The sequence below is a fragment of the Pollicipes pollicipes genome, unplaced genomic scaffold (genome assembly GCF_011947565.3).
Source record: "Pollicipes pollicipes isolate AB1234 unplaced genomic scaffold, Ppol_2.1 Scaffold_3447;HRSCAF=4054_pilon_pilon_pilon, whole genome shotgun sequence".
Classification (NCBI taxonomy): domain Eukaryota; kingdom Metazoa; phylum Arthropoda; class Thecostraca; order Pollicipedomorpha; family Pollicipedidae; genus Pollicipes; species Pollicipes pollicipes.
The window spans coordinates 13503219-13512828 of record NW_023596297.1 but is presented as its reverse complement, the minus strand read 5'-3'; positions in this window follow the sequence as shown (position 1 = coordinate 13512828).

Genomic DNA, 9610 nt, shown 5'->3' with positions numbered 1-9610 from the left:
GGGACACCAAAGGCGGCAGGGCAGTCAGCGTCCGGTTAGGGTCTAACGTAAATCAACCTCGACCTCTTACCCGGCAAGAACTTGAACTAATATTTTGCGATTTGTTGTTTGGCCGCAATATAGCCAAAACGTCATGTTCAAGTGTTTCTACAGCGAAGAGTTCGTGTCAGCTGTATTCTTCAAAATGTGATCGACTTTTGCGTTTCTAAATCCCAGCGCGCTTTGTTTCCACCCCTTTCAACTCTACTTAGATGTCACGAGTTTATCTTAATCATATGGCACCAGACGATCAACCGGCGCATGCTGAGACTACTTCGATTGTACAATCTGTAGTGTGTTGCCGTTTTGGAACTTATTCGCTCTGGGTTGCCGGCTGAGCATCGTCCGTCAGACCATCGTTAGATCGGGTCGGGCTGATGTTCGCTCATGCTTGTTTTTATCGTTCTAGAGCGTGAAAAATTGTCCAGCGATCTACGCATGTGTCTAGTTGTCTCACGCGCTCATTGCAGTTCGCCTTGCATGGAAACAGCCGGTTGTGGCAAAACCTTGTGCAGTTGACCGTAAGATAGATTCCCTGCTTTCCAGCACACACAGCGCACACGCACGCACTCACTCACGCACGCACACACGCACGCACGCACGCACATCAGCCTACACCAAGCACGCGCCTGTTTATGTGCGGGCTTGCTTGCGCCGTTACACCCACTTATTGTTGCTTGGAAACCGTTCAAATCCTTCTGGATTCATGTCTATGACCTGCCGCAGTTTGACGGGACAATGCAAAAGACAAGACGAGCTGACGATCTACGAGGCGCATTGTGGAAGGCACTGCTGAAAATTTACATTTCCGAAACTGCTGTAATTTGAAACACGACAATAGCGCAGTTGCGCCAAATGGCATAATGAAACCAGCAGATTCGCGGGCCTATCCGGAAGAGGAAGACAAACTGCAATTAATGCCCGAAACCTTATAACCAAAAATTTATGGTATAAACCACGTGCACGCCCCGCGCAACACTCAGCTCAAACAGCTATCCACGTATTTGCACATCCACACATGCTTCCAGGTCACAAACACGCACACCACACACACATGCACACATTCATGCTTTTGCTGCACACCGACAGCAAACACCGTGTTGTGTGTGTTCACGGTGGAAGGTCGTAGTACGAATCGCAACGAAACGAGCACGGTGGATGAATGAGGGCATTGTGGGTCTAGTGTGGACCGGAGGTAGATATTAAGCTATGTGTGCAAGCATTTGAAAGCGATGTGCTTGTATACATGATAGACAAACGATGCTGTGAAGGATTTGGCTGGATATGGTTGCCGAATATGTGATGCGATTATTATGTACTTGAGGTGATAATTGTGAATGCATACATGCCAAATAATGCCACGGAAAAATAAAAATGGGACGATCATTGTCATCGCACCCTCCAATTCGTGTCCTATGTCACGCGTTGAAGCAGATGAGGCACAAAACAAACTAGTCAACGACCCAGTAGAATCATTTAAGGCATTCTGCTGTTTTCTGAAACAAATTAACCATTGTACAGCATCAACTGTCACTTAGGTGCTGTTGTGCATTCCAGAAGTTTCAAATGACCGTACTTGCTTCCACTAAAAACCCAAGGTTTTCATGTAGTAATAGAAGTAGTATTTGGAGTTTTTAGGGGGCCGTCGACTGCAGCGGTCATTTGGCGCCCCAATGTTGGTGCAATGCTTGTGCTTTGTCACACTCACACTCATTCACACCCACATTGCGTAGTTGCGTAGTCACATTCACATTGCGTAGTCACATTTCCAGTGACTCCAAGCACAACTCTCCAAGCTAGTGGGCATGCTGTTCTGCGCGGCAATGAGCTTTGCTTAGCAATAGCTGCATTACAAGGGTTCTTTCATTGCACCCTTTGCAAATTATTCGGCATTTAGTATGTGTGGCTCTCCAGTGTAATGCAATGTACTCGATCGTCACTGAACGTCACGTCACGCCACATCTTTTTCGACGCAACAGATGAATACCCTACAGCTGAAGGAACCCTACAGCTGAATTGTGAGTCTTCAGCTCAAGGTAGTTGATGAGCAGGGCAGCGCAAGCGCTGTGAAATGAGGGGGTGGTAAATGTAAGAAAGAAATCCGTGCGAGCGGTGCTGTAGATTTCGCCGCGACCCCACCGGCGGTTTTGAATTAAACGTGTTGTATTTGGGCAGTTTTCTGAATACCGACATTCCCGGCTTCCTACGTTGCTAGTCTTAGCTTCGGACCCTCGACAGTTTCTCGGGCAGGGGCAAGGGTGGGGTCCACGATTTACATCGGTCGGGGTCCCTGAAACAATAGGGGACCCCTGGTTGGTCAGGGCCCGCAGTGATCAGCAGGGGGCCCATGTGTCGGCAAGTGTCCCTGAGTTGGCCGGGGGCCGTGTACGAGGGCGCCCGACAGGGTCAACGAGGGGTCGGAATGGTCCCTCGGGACCAAAGATGAATGACTGATTGGAAGGCTCGGGGGGGGGGGGGGGCGGAATGTAGGCCACATCAAGGATTCCCAACCGTAGGGCAGTGACTTCAAATATCAGTCAGAGAGTCTCTTAAACCGATGGTAGGCCTCTGGGACGCCCTAGGATGCGGCCCCTACTTCGGCCAGAGGTCACCAACACCGAAAAGTCGGCTCCGTGTTACCGTGCTTTCTTAGACCCCATTACCCAGGCGGGGACAAGGATGGCACCGCGATTTGCATTGGTCGGGGCACCCGCGACAAGGACAAGTCTTGCTTCAATCAGGAGCCGACAGTACCCAACAGAGGGTCTTGTGTCATGAAGTCGGCGAGTGGGCGAGGGAAACATTTGCTGAGCAGGGACAAGGGCGGACGCCGAAAGCCAAATGACTTCTAGGGTTGGTTGAGGCCCTCTGCCAATGAAAGGAGGATATGAGAGCTTATGGTGCGTCAATGAGGATCCTGCATCAAATCTGGGGGTCAACTACCCGGTTCAGAGGATCTCCCGTGTCAGGGAGGGGACTAGCGTAAGATCAGTGCTTCTAAGGAACTCCGGATCGACCAGGAGACCCGCCTCCTATCACCAGAATGACAGCTGGTAGGCACACCAGGCTGGGACGGAACAACCCATCAGCCGTAGACCGGTAGCGATAATGTGCCCCCTATTTTCTATCTGCGGGCACCTTGCCCAGAAAATGGCAAAGGGTCTCATAAGTGTTCAACAGAATGGATAGAAATGAGTTGAAAAATGGAAAAGAGCCAGCCTACGTTTCCTCTAGAATGTTCATCCTTTTGCACAATCGACTTGAAAGTCCAGTCGCATTAATAGGTTTGGCCAGAGCGCTAGCAATCTTAGGAGCAAGATCAGCTAGGGCCATGGTCACACTTTCCGTAAAACCGAACGTAGTTTGCTGTTGCAGATACCACCAGGCGGCGGCGCAAGGCGCGCAAGACGATCGTTGTAAAACAATGGTTCCGAAAGGCTTTCAAAAACAATACGTAGCATATTTCATCTGCATAAATGTGATGTTCTTCTCTCAGCAGATTGACAGTTACAGCACCACTGTTGTCCTGAGTCGTCCAAATGTATTTCTTTCAAATGCGTCGTCATTTTTGTCCGCCAATTAGCCACACGCCTAGTGTTAGCTGCAAAGCCAACAACGCTCGGCTTATGGAGACTGCAACGCCGGGCGTTGGATTCTGGTGGTACCGATCCTCCGACTTGCGATATGTCGGCGGAGCCTGCCAGGTCATTTGGAAGGTCTGCCGGGCAGTGGACAAAATGCAGACATTTTGGGGTCAGTTTGGTGTCTGTTAGACTTGGCTTACAAATCAGGAAGTACGGGGCAAAGCTGGCTGGGGTCAAGGCTGAGCTGCACTAATGCGACTGGTCGTCTATGGCAAAACTAAGCTCATGGCAGCTCATGAGATTTTCCTCAGGTAATGGCTGACTCACGGTGTAATCCTGCGTTGGACTTTAACAGGTGGTGTCTCGGACGCCACCTGTCAAAAGTGCCGAGAAACTACGACTTGAGGGACCACGAGTATAGATGGCGTTAGTGAGCCAACACCACCGGAAGAGGCCTGCAAAATGACCAACAAGTGCTTATGGGCTTTTTTCGCTAAATCGCAGAACTTGTTGATGTGCTAAAAGTCGTGATGTACGTGGGTAATGGGAGGCACACCTCAATTATGAGCCAGTTTTTTGTTCGGTGGCATGGGGTGAACCACTTACATCATTGACGGAAATCGGTGCATGATCGCTTGTCCCTTTTCCTCCCTCCCTATATGCGTGTGCGCGCTGGGAGGTGTTGCAGCAAATTGGTGAGAAATCCATGTTATCCGTTGATGACGTGATCGCTAAACCCATGGAAGTAAAATTATATCCATGCCTTTTAACTTTTTGGGTAAAACTTTTCACTTAAAAAACGTTCAATGCGACCGAAGTTTTGTTAGGCATTCTGAAAGTTTTCATGAACTTGATTACGTTGCAGAGCTGTGAGCACGGCTTCGAACGGCCGCTGGATTATTTTGCGGTTCACATTTTCCCGCCGCTGGTGCAAAACCAGCGTACCAAAAAGCACCATGTAGCACGTTCTACGCACGGCCCGCCAGCCGCATCGCATAAATCTCGCACTGGTCATGTGTACACGGCATCATGAACAAATACCACGATTCAGCGACCCGATGTCCGACTCGGGCACGACGGAACCAAGATGCACCAGACCCATAGACTGACGTGCCCTAAGCAAATTGTACATATATATAGTAAGACAATGCAGTAACTGCAGCGGAGAACACAGTACGCCGCGGATCTATACTGACGACAATTTCCCATATGTAGGCCGTCACCATTGACGTAAGCAAGAAAATAGTTATTCCGGTAGCAACAGGCCTCCGGCACCTTATTCTCAGCATAGGCAGATTTTTGTTACACCAATTTATGCCGATCTCTCCTCTTCCAGCACCTTTCTGTATCACGCATGGGATCATTTTCTGGACTATCGCCACTGTCTGGAGCATATGGCTTTCCTATGGCCTCAACCGAGATTAAGATTAGACACTGCAGTCGTTCCAGCTCCCACATCCTAAAACCCGGTACTTGGCTGAATTCTGCTCATGCAACAGACGGCTAGACCGAAGAGATTTGATGACCCACACGAAGAAAATAGATAATTAGGTCACAAAGAAAGAAAAGGCTAGAAAGAGATTTGCTACATTTGTCTTCTAGCCAGCGCTGTTGACATTTCGTTTTTGAAAACGCTGACTAGAAAACTGTTTCTAAATCTACCTCACCTGACAAAGCGACGCCCATACTGCATCCCAAAGCGACAATTGTGCGTTAACACGCGCCCAGATGGCCGGCTAGGTACCCTTTGCTCGGGTGGGGGTCAATTTCACTCCCCTGAGATCTCGGAAACTAGGAGGGCTAGGCACACCAAATGTACAGGGTTTGTAGACCTGTACGTGATCTCACTTAGGTTAAAATTTTAGGTTCCTAGGTCATGACCTCCGGGTCAAATAAGGTCAAACAAAATCAAATTCCAGGTTGGTCTCCAAGTGCCCCCAGAACCTAAATAACATGTTCTAAGCATAAGGTCACAAGCTCCTTTAAGGTCCGTGACCTTGTTTGACCTTTTGAAGGTCATGGTGACCAAAGTCATACAAGACTCCTCCGAGTTTTGCAATTGAATAAGCGACAAAGATTACGCTGGGCGGTATGTTACTAAAAACAAAACATGGACCTGGGTCATTTCAGGTCAATGACCCATTCTGTCCTCTAAGAAGTCAATGGAAGATGTATAAGACGGTTCCTGCTATCAAGAAATTCGAAATGAGCACCAGAAACTATCCGAGGGAAGCCCCAGAGTAATAAAACAGGCTGGTTTTGACCTTGGTCTGACCTTCATACCTGACCTTACGGCAACGTTATTTGCTCACTCAATATTTGTGTTGCCTGAGAAGGCATCTCAGAGATGTATGGCCTCGTCAAACACCCCGTCGTTGCATCAGATTGCAAGATTCCCTAGAAATTGCCTTCGCTGAAATCATGGCCTGACTTTGACCCGCCATAGGTCAGCGACCTAACAAAGTACATCCAAATTTCTGTGTTAAACGATCCGCCATTCAATTGTCTACAGCTATGCAAAATTTGGCGGTGCTCGACAGCGCCGTTCGGAAAGCATTCTGGAAAAACCTTCGGGGGTCAATTTGACCCCCACCCGAGCGCGTGCTAAGCACGTGTAAGAAGATGAGGAAGGTACAGTGTTTGTGATATCTTGAGGTGTGCATTATCTTGTGCCGCTGTCTGAGTTCCTGTTTTAAAGTTGGTATTGGCCGCATCACGCTCCATTGTCACCTGTCGCCTTCGTTGCGCTCTCCTAGGACTGCGCACGCTATCGGTAAATGCGCGTCCCTATGCCTTTCATTTAAAGGACTGATGCACTTTTTGAGCCGCCGCGGCCACGGCCAGTCGCTGATTGGTCTAGATTTCGTCCAAGATATGGCATCGTCCAAGATATGTCGAAGATATGTCATCCGTCCATTTGCGTCCGAGATATGTCATCAATTGTAATAAGTCCAATGTTGTTGAGGTGAAGGAAAGTCCGGAATAAAAATGCGAAGGTCCGGAATAAAACAACTCTGATGAAAATAACATGTGTCTTGGTGTTTGAAGCGTTAGCTGGAACAAAAAGTTGCCAAACAAGATGTTACCAACGAGGTCACAGCCCGCGCCTGCCGCCTGCGATAAGGGCTTTTCAGACGGAGCTTACGTTGAACAAAACTCGAGAGCGCATCAAGCAGTGGCAAAATGGAATTAGCACAACCTGAACGATCGCAATTCTGGTGCCGAACACATAATTGCATCATGCATCACACCCAGCACGAGTCACATCATGCCCAAATAGTGCCAGGGTGATTTATCCCAAACCTTAGCGACGAAGGCAGCCTTGAGTCACTCAGCTGAGGCGCAGCAGCTCACTCTACCTGCCAGTGTAGTTAGAGCTCACACAGTGTTGTATCTCACTCTACCTGCCAGTGTAGTAGTTAGAAACGCGTGCGCATACGTGCACGCGTCTCGGGATGAGCGGAACAGACCTGCTTCTTGCATATCGTTGAAAACTATAGCGATCGGTTAAAATTTGTGCTTAAGGGCTTACGGCAAAATTAGACCAATCTGAATGTTGTGCTTAGCGGTGAGGAAGCGCATCTGTCGTGTATACTGTAAGCCATTTGATGTCTGCTTCCCGAGGATTTCGGGGCAACATGAGCTTTCTCTTAAGATATCGGGCGATACATGTTGCATCAGCTGCGCATGGAGCATGATATATCAGTGATGCAATGTGCCTACCAGATGTCATTGACTGACTTACTGCCAATGATTGACTGATATGATTTCCATGACTGTCTGTCATCCAGACGCGTTGATGTTTACGCTACGTGTATAGATAATGTAGTTATAATTTCTAGCCGAGCAAACGAAGCAGAGGTGGGAGCGGTCGTAACATAACATCTGACTCATAAAAAGGGCAAAAAAGTGTCATGTCGCAATCACGGCGAATCACAAAGAAGCACAGATGATGGTTTACACGTCGTAGGGCATCCAGCTTACTTGCGATGCATCTTCCTCTGGGATAAAATAACATTAGCGCAAAAGGATATCCTAGGCTAGGCAAGTTACCTCATTTGAAAGGTCATTCATATGTCATCTACCAAAACATATTAAACTGAAGTTTATAGCTGCCTGCAGGTATACAAATCTTAGTCCTATTCTCGCGAGCGATAGCAGGAGGGAGCTCAGAGCAAAAGCTGATGCAGCTCTCCCCACTTTGACCACTATGGCTGAATCGCAGTCATCGCTTTGTCTGCGGGGTGCCAGGGCCACCAAATGCAAAGCGCCGCCTATCAGACGTCGCCTGCATGTGAGAGGTACGAGAGCTGACGCCGAAAATCCGGCCGCGCGATGATCCTTGGCGATACATTATTTAAAACCAGAAGCACAGGTAGTGTTAGCAGTGTTGGACGCTGTACGCTCTCGGATCGACGGGTCCGGTCGCCCCAGCGGTGCAGCTATCGCAGCGCCCTCCACAATGCGCACTGCACTGACCAGGGGTTATTTCTGGCGCCCGGGGAACGGCCGGCTCGTTGTATGGAAATCAGTGGTCGGTTATGGTTTGCATGTCCGGGCTAGAGGCCTTCACAGGTAAGATTTCCTTTAGCCAGTTCAACCGTCAGTCTGTGAGGTTGTGCCCGTTGCGCGACGGTCACCCATTCATAATGGATTGTACCCGTTCTTCACCCACAGACTTGGATTCTTGTGACAGTTCTGTTGTAAATGACTAATTTTGATGAAACCTAGAATCGAAACTTATTGACTTGCATCAATGTAGGTAGTGCGAACACAATCTTTTATGACAAAAAGTGCAACCATTGACATTGCGTTCATGTGATAATCTACCCGTAATTCCGCTGGGGCGGCATGATGATGGTGCAGTCAGGTGAGAGCTGCGTCGGGGAGGCGCCATGATGGTGCGGTCAGGTGAGAGCTGAGTTGGGGCGGCGCCGTGATGGTGCAGTCAGGTGAGAGCCGTGCTGGGGAGGCGCCATGATGGTGCAGTCAGGTGAGAGCTGAGCTGTGGTGGTGCCATGATGGTGCAGTCAGGTGAGAGCCGCGTTGGGGCGGCGCCATGTTGGGACAGTCAGGTGAGAGCTGAGCTGGGGCGGCGCCATAATGGTGCAGTCAGGTGAGAGCCGCGCTGGGGCGGTGCCATGTTGGGACAGTCAGGTGAGAGCTGAGCTGGGGCGGCGCCATAATGGTGCAGTCAGGTGAGAGCCGCGCTGGGGCGGTGCCATGGTGGTGCAGTCAGGTGAGAGCCGCTTTGGGGAGGCGCCGTGATAGTGCAGTCAGGTGAGAGCTGAGCTGGGGCGGCGCAGCCGGCCGACAATTGAACGACGAAGGAGGATTGCGGCGACGGGGCGGTTGATCTCTGTTTGTACCATGCATTGTCAAAAAGACAATGCGTATGTCAAGATCATTGGAGATGTTTTCCCGTCACCACTTGCCCAGCCAGTCGGCGCGTGTTGTCGATGTATTCAGGTCAAACGCGCTGGTACACGTGTTTCGGAGTTTGCCTCTTGCATATGTTTTTGTCTGGACTCGAGCCGACAGCCCTCCTATCAGTTACAGCACGTTTCTCTGAAATGCTGCCAAATCCGCTTGACTTAGCTTGGTCGATGTTTATGTTCATGGTTTCGGGCATCGTTGCCTCAAGAAAGAGGGCGTTGGACATCGGTGTGATGAAATTTTAAAGCCGCCCATGTTATGAGAGGTGACACCGCCTGCTAGCGGTAGGGAACGGAGCAGAATTGGAAGGCGCAAGGGGCATATCAGGCGCATTCTTTCGATGGCCTCCATAGGCGCCCTGGTACTCGCTGATGCCAGTTAGCGATGCGCTCCCCCCCCCCCCCCCCCCCGCATCCTTTCCGTCACCTGTTGGCGCCATCCTTGTGCTCTAACCACATGATCAGATATCAAACCCAGCAGATTAGCATGCCACGCACTGCGGTGGAGCGCGAGTCGCTGGAGTCGATCCGGGCCGCGCTACCATCCACTTT